The 11,600-nt window shown below is 38.9% G+C and overlaps 1 non-coding gene across 1 annotated transcript; it reads right to left on the bottom strand.

Annotated features, from left to right (window-relative positions):
• Positions 1-5,195: 5,195 nt before the first annotated feature.
• On the bottom strand, positions 5,196-5,268 carry TRNAC-GCA (transfer RNA cysteine (anticodon GCA)). The gene has a single exon. It is a non-coding gene; the product is annotated as a tRNA-Cys (tRNA).
• Positions 5,269-11,600: the final 6,332 nt, after the last annotated feature.

Here is an 11,600-nt window from a genome sequence, read left to right as displayed (position 1 = left end):
CTCATGGACTGCAGCATGCCAGGCTCCCCTGTCCTTCACTGTGAAGTTTGCTCAAATTCATGTTCATTGAGTCAGTGATACTATCTAACCATCTTATCCTCTGCTGCCCCCTTCTCCTTTCGCTTTCAATCTTTACCAGGATCAGGGTCTTTTCCAATGAGTTGGCTCTTCACATCAGGTGGCCAAAGTGTTGCAGCTTCAGCTTCAGCATCAGTCTTTCTAATGAATATACAAGGTTGATTTCCTTTAAGATTGACTGATTTGACCAACTTGCAATAGCAGCTCTAGACATTAATGCTTGAGTGAGTTCCCTGTTAGGCAATGCACTGTGTGTATCTGTCGTGTCATTGCTGGGAGAATTAAGCTCTGCCAAGTGACTCCACTGGGAAAGGACAACCAAAAATTGATTCTGGTCTCTCCTCTCCAATTTGTGACCCTTCTGCCTTTGCTGATTTTAATCTGTATCCTTTGGCTGCAATAAACAATTACTATGAATAGTACAGTTTTTCTGAGTTCTGTGAGCCCTTTTAGCAAATCACTGAAACTGAGTGATCTTGAGGATCCCTAAACATGGAACTATCTTTACTAATATGCCTGAATGGAAAATGCAAGACTGTGATATGACTTCTGTATTGAGTATATGTGTGATAATTGTACAGTGCTCTGCTATACATTGCATTCATTTAGGCTTGTATGTATGTGGAAGGTTCCTAAACCTATGTGTAAGCAGTCAAGTCATTGAAACTAGTGAGATCCTGAGTCAGGACCTGTCCACCCATTTTGTTAAAAGGGTATCAGCATTACCATTGGCTAATCCAGTCTTTACAGGGAATGGATTTGACCTTAACCAGTCCCACAGAAAACTTGCCCTCTAGGCTCTTACAGGACCAGGATTTACAATGTCAGCTGAAACAGTTTCTAGTTATGAGACTCTGAGCAAATTCTGTAAACTCCTGGAAACTTTGTTTCTTGCATGTAAACAGAAAAACAATACATGTCACACTACAGCATTATAAAGTTTAATAAAGATAATGTATGTGTGATTGAATAAAAATTAATAAGAGGCTGGCTTTTAACCACTAACCTTGCTAAGGATCCTGTCTATCTATTCCCCCTTCCCTGCCTTCCAAGGAGGATTCTGCCTTTGCCAGGTTCATTATTTGTTATTCAATGGTGCAAAATTAGAAAAGAGGTACAGAGGCTAAGAATGGAAAACAAGTTTTTCGGAAAGAACTCTGAGAGAAATAGGTCTGACGGCTCTGCAGTAGGAGAGGAAGTATATGGGAGATAAAGAGTGGAATTTGAAGAAGTGTGGAATCCTCTTCATAATATTTAGGGATCACAGGTACATACCTGAGTAACCTCAAACAGTTTGCTGCCCAACTTACACCAAAACCCTAGCTGAGAGAGCAAAAATGGAATAATGTTGGAAGAGTAGTCCATTTTTCTGTCGATTAGGCCAGATCAGATCACACAAAACTTCATATGCTTGTATTTGTCTTAGTCCCCAGAAATTCTTTCACTAAGTTCCACTTGAGCTCTCTGTCCTTAACTCATATTGAGGGGACTGTAGACTCAAAAATGTACTGTACTGGGGGACATTTTTCAGTGTGATGTCACACCCCAGAAATGTCACTCAAAACCTAATGCCACACAAAGTTGTTTCCCTAAAGATCTAATACATTTCTCCCTCTATATACTGACAAACACATATGTTTGGCTATAAGTAAGATCAGAAGAAAGCTGAGCACCGAAGAATTGATGCTTTTGAACTGTGGTGTTGGAGAAGACTCTTGAGAGTCCCTTGGACTGCAAGGAGATCCAACCAGTTCATTCTGAAGGAGATCAGCCCTGGGTGTTCTTTGGAAGGAATGATGCTAAAGCTGAAACTCCAGTACTTTGGCCACCTCATGCGAAGAATTGACTCATTGGAAAAGACCCTGATGCTGGGAGGGATTGGGGGCAGGAGGAGAAGGGGACAAGAGAGGATGAGATGGCTGGATGGCATCACCGACTTGATGGACATGAGTTTGAGTGAACTCCAGGAGTCGGTGATGGGATAGGGAGGCCTGGTGTGCTATGATTCATGGGGTCGCAAAGAGTCGGACACGACTAAGCGACTGAACTGACTGACTGACTGAAGATCAGTCAAATTTCTAGTTCAATGTCTGTAATGATCTAAACCCTGACTTTTATCTATTTGCATTTGAACTGCCTTCTTCATCCTTTCATGATGACTAAATCAGGCCACTGGGAGTGGAGGAAGATAATACTAACAGAGCAGGGATTTTTGAGACTGTTGGAAAGGACAAGGATGTTAACAAGCTTCCTTCATGTGTGTTTGTGGAAGAGAATATCAGTGGGAGTAAACTTAAAACAAGCAAGCACTAAACCAACACAAATTTAGGAGCTCCGGGAAGCCAGCGAGAACGGGGCATTTTGATGGAGCTTTAAGAGTCAAGGCTAAATAAAAACACCTTCTTATAAAACTTGACCCAGCTTAAAAGATCTGAGTGATGAAAACAAGTATGGTGTTTGGTTTTAGGATCTATGCAAAGAATTCAATTCATGATCAGTGGCTGCCAGTGTTCAGTTTTGATTTTTAAATACCAGAAGACTGAACCTTGGAGCCCCACCAGAAAGGATTGAGAGAGGTTTAACCAGCTGGGGGTGAAAGAGTTTGCAACGGAATAATCTAAATGGTTATATTAAGTACTGTGTCATGCAGAGAACTCATAATTTACTTCTACGATTATTTGAAAAGAAAAATATTCTTGAACCATTACTGACTCTAGAAGGCAATATGAAGAGCCTTCTTTTTGAGGATCTTTTTATTGGTCTCACGAACAAAATCCAGCCTGGCCACATCAGTTTTTCTTAACATGGTCATTATTCAAGTTTAGTCAAATGAACTAAAGATAACACACTCAGAACTGCATTCAAGAAGAAACTGAGAAATCATCTAGCCCTACTCCTTCATTTTATAACTTTAAGATGAAAATTCACAAAGGTCAGAACCAAATGGCTCAGCTAACAGCAAAGAGCTGAGGTCTTTGGATCCCAGAACAAGCTCCCTGTTCTGTGAGAAAAGCATCAATCTTGTTCAGTTGCTAAGTCGTGTCCAACTTTCCAACCCCATAGACTACAGGAGGCCAGGCTTCCCTGTCCTTCACTATCTTCCAGAGTCTGCTCAAACTCATATCCACTGAGTTAGTGATGTCATCCAAGCATTCTCTGTCATCCCCTTGTCCTCTAGCCCTCAATCCTTCCCAGCATCAGGGTCTTTTCTAATGAGTCAGCTCTTCGTATCAGGTGACCAAAATATTTCATCAGTTCTTCAGCGCTGAGCATCAGTCTGCTGCTGCTACTAAGTCGCTTCAGTCATGTCTGTGTCCCCACTCTGTGTGACCCCATAGACGGCAGCCCACCAGACTTCCCTGCCCCTGGGATTCTCCAGGCAAGAACACTGGAGTGGATTGCCATTTCCTTCTCCAATGCATGAAAGTGAAAAGTGAAAGTGAAGTCGCTCAGTCGTGTCCAACTCTTGGTGACCCCATGGACTGCATCAGTCTACTCTACCCCAAATGCAACGGATGCAAGCCATAAAATGTGTTTGAAGCTGTTTCTGGTACAAGAACAAAGAAACCCATCTCTACTATTCCTCGTGTATCAAACAGCAGTTCACATTTGCCTTTTTTCTTATAATTATTTCAACTTTTTTAGCTTTTAAATTCCACTGTAATTTGCATTTTCTATAAAATTCGCAGGAGACTTTATTGAGCATATGTGTTGATGGTACAGACAAATTTCATCTTATGACTTGTTACTACATGTCTTTCTTTATGAATCTCCTCAATGTTCTTTTATGACTCAAGATTTCCTTTTAAATCTCTTTGGACCATATTCCTACATTTTCGCTAAGGTTTGCTTAGCACTTTCAAACTCAAACACATAATCTGTAACCATGAATCTTTTCCTCAGCAGGATAAGCATGCTTTTGTAGTTCTTTGGAAACTAACTTTTTCCCTTCGACTCCTTTCATTCCAGGATATCTGCAGGAAGTTTCATTTGTTCTAATTTTCATTCCATAAGTATCTCTTCTACCCACAGAGCATCCTCATTCCAAGTTGAAGGACAGATACAAAACAGAATCAAAGTTGTATTAAAATATAGCAGATGCACTTTTAAGACCATTATAGATTCTTGCTTTGTTTAGAAATTTTCTGCACTATTTACTTTTTCAATAACACAATATCTGTATCATTTTAAGAACAGAATGTCCATGTTTCCTATTGTAATACAGACAATTATTTCTTCTTATTTAAGAAAACGGTACTCTTGCTGTATCTTGTGTAATTGACAGAAGTAAATTCACAAAGAATTAAAAAAATTTTTTTTGCAATGAAGAGTTGGTCAAAACAGGTAGCTAATTTTCTCAAACTTTAAAACTATGGGAAAATTTCTGTAAGAATTAAATTCACAAAGTCTTCAGTTCAGTTCAGTTCAATTCAGTCACTCAGTCGTGTCCGACTCTGCGACCCCATGAACTGCAGCATGCCAGGCCTCCCTGTCCATCACCAACTCCCGGAGTTCGCTCAAACTCATGTCCATCGAGTCAGTAATGCCATCCAACCATCTCATCCTCTGTCGTCCCTTTCACCTCCTGTCCCCAATCCCTCCCAGCATCAGAGTCTTTTCCAATGAGTCAACTCTTCGCATGAGGTGGCAAAAGTATTGGAGTTTCAGCTTTAGCATCAGTCCTTCCAATGAACACACAGGACTGATGTCCTTTAGAATGGACTGGTTGGATTAGATGAACTCAAATCTGGAAACAGCACATATAGTCAATATATCTGAAACAGCAGATAAAATAATTCCTCAGAATGGCTCTATCTCTTCCATTTTTTATGTCCCTTCATGAAATTTATTATCATAAATTATTAGATTCTATTTGGTTTTTTCAATTCCCCTCTCTCCACATTTGTCACCATTTAGAATGCACCTCAAACTAATATTTGAATTATTGCTTTATCACTAAAAGCTTTCTAAATCTGATGAAAAAGTGAAAGTGAAGTTGCTCAGTCGTATCCAACTCTTTGAGACCCTATGGACTGTAGCCTGCCAGACTCCTTCATCCATAGAATTTTCCAGACAAGAGTACTGGAGTGGGTTGCCATTTCCTTCCCCAGGGGATCTTTCCTGGCCCAGGAATCGAACCTGGGTCTCCTGCATTGCAGGCAGACACTTTACCAACTGAGCCACCTGGAAGCCTTCTAAGTCTGCTACCATGTGTAAAATTCCTTCAGGAGCATGTTCTCTTTGAAAAGATCAAATTTGTGATTAGGATGAATTTCAAGGCTATGATTTTAAACCATCTCCAGTTTTCCCCAGAGCATTTCAGGGACACTTGCCTCAAGGAAACATGTTCAGGAGTCAAGCCAGCATGGCCAGAGCCCAAACAGTAGTGGAGTTATTTTAGTGCCCTGTGATATTTTCATCCCAATTCTTTGTCCTCCTTTTCTGTAGTATCACTTTCAGGATTATACCTCATACATAAAGAAAGGAATAGAAAAGTGCCAAGGAAAAATAAATATTAGTAGAGTAGAATTTAAAATGTGGTTAAAGGGTTGTTTACTTATTTTTCTAACCAGAAAATATCTTTCTCTATGTGTATATATCACATCAGTTCTGATATATTCAGTCGTGTCCGACTCTTTGCAACCCCACGAATTGCAGCATGCCAAGTCTCCCTGTCCATCACCAAATCCTGGAGTTTACCCAACTTCATGTCCATCGAGTAAGTGATGCCATCCAGCCATATCATCCTCTGTTGTCCCCTTCTCCTCCTGCCCTCAATCTTTCCCAGCATCAGGGTCTTTTCCAATGAGTCAACTCTTCACATGAGGTGGCCAAAGTATTGGAGTTTCAGCTTCGGCATCAGTCCTTCCAAAGAAATCCCAGGGCTGATCTCCTTTAGGATGGACTGGTTGGATCTCCTTGCAGTCCAAGGGACTCTCAAGAGTCTTCTCCAACACCACAGTTCAAAAGCATCAATTCTTTGGCACTCCACTTTCTTCACAGTCCAACTCTCACATCCATACATGACCACTGGAAAAACCATAGCCTTGACTAGATGGACCTTTGTTGGCAAAGTAATGTCTTTGCTTTTCAATATGCTATCTAGCTTGGTCATAACTTTTCTTCTAAGGAGTAAGCATCTTTTAATTTCATGGCTGCAATCACCATCTGCAGTGATTTTGAAGCTCAAAAAAATAAAGTGTGACACTGTTTCCACTGTTTCTCCATCTATTTCCCATGAAGTGATGGGACCAGATGCCATGATCTTAGTTTTCTGAATGTTGAGCTTGAAGCCAACTTTTTCACTCTCCTCTTTCACTTTCATCAAGAGGCTTTTGAGTTCCTCTTCACTTTCTGCCATAAGGGTGGTGTCATCTGCATATCTGAGGTGATTGATATTTCTCCCGGCAAATTTTGATTCCAGCTTGTGCTTCTTCCAGTCCAGCATTTCTCATGATGTACTCTGCATATAAGTTAAATAAACAGGGTGACAATATACAGCCTTGATGTACTCCTTTTCCTATTTGGAACCAGTCTGTTGTTCCATGTCCAGTTCTAACTGTTGCTTCCTGACCTGCATACACGTTTCTCAAGAGGCAGGTCAGGTGGTCTAGTATTCCCATCTCTTTCAGAATTTTCCACAGTTTATTTTGATCCACACAGTCAAAGGCTTTGGCATAGTCAATAAAGCAGAAAGAGATGTTTTTCTGGAACTCTCTTTCTTTTTCGATGATCCAGCGGATGTTGGCAATTTGGTATGTATATATACACATATATGCATATACATATCTTTACCTATACACACCTCTCTATAAAGATATACACACATGTGAATTTAAAAGTTATATGTAATTAAGCTACATTTTCATATTGCTTCTGAATATCATTGACCTACATATGCACAAACTTTTAAAATCATGAATCTTATTTAACTTACTTTGCCAATTCAATTATATCTTAAAATTTAATTTACATATCAATAGTTAACAAAACATATGTTTTTAATGATTATTTACTGCTTATTTTTTCTTGTGTAAAAACCAATATTCATCAACTTTTTTTTGGCTCCATGTCCTTCACACACAGAACTCATTTCCTGTCAACATTTTCTTTGACTGCATACTGTGATTTTCAAAGTGCAGGAAAGAATGTTTCATGAATATTTTGTAGAAGCTTCTGCTGTAAACTTTCCCTCTCCTCCCATTTTGAGTTTTTCTGTCTTCCTACACACAAAAAGGTAGTATGACATTACTCTTTGGACAATTATGATTCTAAAGTCTTTTTCCCCACTTGACAATTTCTCACATGAACTCTTAAGTATTCATGTGTGCTTAGTCACTCAGTCATGTCCAACTCTTTGCAACCCCCATGGACTGTAGCCCACCAGACTCCTCTGTCCATGGGGATTCTCCAGGCAAGAATACTAGAGTGGGTTGCCATGCCCTCCTCCAGGGGATCTTCCCAACCCAGGGATCAAATCTAGGTCTTCTGCACTGCAGGTGCATTCTTTACCATCTGAGTATCCGTAACTTCACATATAAAACTGGCAGTAAAGTATTTTTAAGTAACAAGTTTGTATCAGTTATCTGAACCACATTTTAAGTTTCAGTCTTACCTTAATGCTTTTTTATGTTTCAGTTAATATAGCCAAAAACATTTTATTGTCTTTGATGGTATTTTTAAAAGGTCCAGTTCAAGAAAAAAATTTAATTATTCCTCAAATGAGACTTCCTACATCACTGAATTTTCGGCTACCTATATTTGTATACTAAATTTCCTTAACCTATTTACTAGGCCAGTCATTTTCTATTGTACTATAATTAGTTTATATGTTTTATCCATGATGGGAGACATTTTGGTTCATTTTTGCTTTATTACTGCTCTTCACAGCCTCCAGAAATATTTTTAGTTCATCAATAGTATTAACTGGTTTAGAATTTTTCTTTCATTGTCACAGTTGATCTTTTTCTACAATCCTTGTTTTCTCCTTAACTACTTCTCAAAAAGAGTATGTGTCAGTTCATTTACACACACAGTTCAGCCTTCTTTACTTATCTCAGGCATCACAGGTTTCTTTTCCAGGTTGTTAAATCTGTTTTCCCCTTTGGAGTTGCAATATTTGTTCACCAGGCACGGAGTTTTGAAAAGGCTTCATTGTTGTTGGAACTTATATTATTGGATTCTGTTATTTTCCCTTTTCAACAGATACTATTTCTTTTTTTTTTTACTATAGGCAGAAATAAGGAATAATCTGATGCCATAATGTGTTACTTCTCCCACTGTACTATCTTTTTAGAATGTCATAGACTGGCACCACAGAATACAGTAATTTTTTTTCTATAGTCATGCTTGATTTTTTTCTTGTTAACCTCTTATGATGATCACTGCACAGTGTATTAAAATAGATGGACACATCGCTTCCAAAGTATCTTTCAGTCCTCCAACAGACTCTGCCTGGTGCTCCAGGTTTGGAAACTAAATGATAATCATCTAGAATATAAAATAATTCATGTTCATATATTTCTCCAAGTAGGATTAATGAGTAAATTTAGAGGCAATTTTTTTCAACCTAGCAACCTTTTTTACCTAGAGCACAGCACAGCTGTCATCCCTTCCTTGCTGTGATGCTGGGCGCCTCAGTTACTGAGTTAAGCCCATTCTTAAACAAGTTAAGAGTACAGTCACTTGCCTTACCAAGGTGCAGCTTCAGGCCCCAGCTACATCACCATGTACACAGAAGGGTTGTTTTGTTGCTGGCTAGTTTTTCTTTCTGTTAAAACTACAGAAAAAGTTGGGATAAGTATAACATATAAGCCCTGCTTCAGAGGTTAATATGGGCCACTCCTATGTTTTGATTTGTTTTATAATGTTCTATGTTGTCTCCACAAAAAAGATCTCCAGTCTCTTTCTCCTTCAAGCAAACCAAGTGGTACCACTGCCTTGAATCACTGTGCCCTTTTATTCTCATCCTCAAAGCACTGTAAGCTCCTTTGACCCACATCTGGACTCCAAGACTTTTCTTTACCTTTGCGTAACTTAAAGATGTCTATCTCCATCATAAAGAAACAGTTTGCCTGGAAGCTGCTTGGAGCTTCTATCTCCCACCTAAGGAAAACTTTTTGCAGTTTTTAAATAATGAAATTTGAGAGGCTGGGGAGTTACACTGTGTCATCCCTGCTCTAGTTTTCATTGAAGTTTATGGTTGGGAAACCTGATAAAACTCATAATTTGTGAGACTGGCATTACTGCATCCAAGCAATTTTCACAGCATTCTGCAAATGTTTACTGAGTGCTTATGATGTACCCAACTCTGTCCGGGATGTATCAGAGAACAAGGAAGACAGAAGTTTCTCCACTTATCTAGCTGGTGGAAGGAACTAACCTTAAATGAAAAGAGAAACCATAAAAATAAATACATATTACATCTAATATGTATATATACATAATATATACATATTAGATGTATTAGATGTAATGTATATTAGATGTTATATATTAGATAACTATAGGCACTAGCAAGAAAAAGAAGGAAAGGGAGGTGGGAATGTTATTGAGGCATGATGAGAGCTTTGAGACATCATGCAAAGCCCTAAAAGAAGAGAGAGTTGCAGTAAAGGGAGTCCTCGAAGAAACCAGAAACCACAGCTCTCAGACCTCTCAGAACTAAAGTTTCCTCAAATAGAGAAAAATGTGATATAAAATTAAAGTATGCATGTGCTCAGTCACTCAGTTGTGTCCGATTCTTTGTGACCCCATGGACTGTAACCCACCACTTTTCTCTGTCCATGAGATACTCAAGGCAAGAATACTGGAGTGGGTTCCCATTTTCTCCTCCAGGGGATCTTTCTGACTCAGGGATTCAACCCATGTCTTGAACCCATGTCTCCTGCTTGTGTCTCCTGCACTACAGACTGATTTGTTACTGCTGAGTCATCAGGGAAGATTTCTCTTTTTCTTAAGCTTTCTTGACCCATATTGCATCTGAGATCCCTGAGCTGTCTTAAGAACTTATGTTTATATCTTTAATCCATTTTGAGTTTATTTTTGTGTATGGTGTTAGAAAGTTTTCTAGCTTCATTCTTTTACAAGTGGTTGACCAGTTTTCCCAGCACCACTTGTTAAAGAGATTGTCTTTTCTCCATTATATATTCTTGCCTCTTTTGTCAAAGACAAGGTGTCCATATGTGCGTGGATTTATCTCTGGGCTTTCTATTTTGTTCCATTGATCTATATTTCTGTCTTTGTGCCAGTACCATACTGTCTTGATGACTGTGGCTTTGTAGTAGAGCCTGAAGTTAGGCAGGTTGATTCCTCCAGTTCCATTCTTCTTTCTCAAGATTGTTTTGGCTATTCGAGGTTTTTTGTATTTCCATACAAATTGTGAAATTATTTGTTCTAGCTCTGTGAAAAATACTGTTGGTAGCTTGATAGGGATTGCATTGAATCTACAGATTGCTTTGGGTAGTATACTCACTTTCACTACATGGATTCTTCCGATCCATGAACACGGTATATTTCTCCATCTATTAGTGTCCTCTTTGATTTCTTTCACCAGTGTTTTATAGTTTTCTATATATAGTTCTTTTGTTTCTTTAGGTAGATATATTCCTAAGTATTTTATTCTTTTTGTTGCAATGGTGAATGGACTTGTTTCCTTAATTTCTCTATTTTCTCATTATTAGTATATAGGAATGCAAGGGATTTCTGTGTGTTGATTTTATATCCTGCAACTTTACTATATTCATCGATTAGCTCTAGTAATTTTCTGGTGGAGTCTTTAGGGTTTTCTATGTAGAGGATCATGTCATCTGCAAACAGTGAGAGTTTTACTTCTTCTTTTCCTATTTGGATTCCTTTTCTTTCTTTTTCTGCTCCGATTGCTGTGGCCAAAACTTCCAAAACTATGTTGAATAGTAATGGTGAGAGTGGGCACCCTTGTCTTGTTCCTGACTTTAGGGGAAATACTTTGAATCAGTTCTAATGAGGTGGATGAAACTGGAGTCTATTATACAGAGTGAAGTAAGCCAGAAAGAAAAACACCAATACAGTATACTAACACATACATATGGAATTTAGAAAGATGGTAATGATAACCCTGTATAAGCGGCAGCAAAAGAGACACAGATGTACAGAACAGTCTTTTTGGACTCTATGGGAGAGGGCGAGGGTGGGATGATTTGGGAGAATGGCATTGAAACATGTATAATATCATACGTGAAACAAATCACCAGTCCAGGTTCGATGCATGATACAGGATGCTCGGGGCTGGTGCACTGGGATGACCCAGAGGGATGGTATGGGGAGTGAGGTGGGAAGGGGGTTCAGGATGGGGAACACGTATATACCTGTGGTGGATCCATGTTGATGTATGGCAAACCCAATACAATATTGTAAAGTAATTAGCCTCCAATTAAAATAAATAAATTTATATTAAAAAAAGAAAAAAAACTGCTTAGCACGCAGAGGGTTTTAGAAGCTGCCTTCGACTTTTTCTGCAGCTTAGGCCAGTTTACTTTAAAAGC

The sequence above is a fragment of the Bos javanicus genome, chromosome 12, assembly GCF_032452875.1.
Source record: "Bos javanicus breed banteng chromosome 12, ARS-OSU_banteng_1.0, whole genome shotgun sequence".
Classification (NCBI taxonomy): domain Eukaryota; kingdom Metazoa; phylum Chordata; class Mammalia; order Artiodactyla; family Bovidae; genus Bos; species Bos javanicus.
This window is presented reverse-complemented; position numbering and strand designations above follow the sequence as displayed.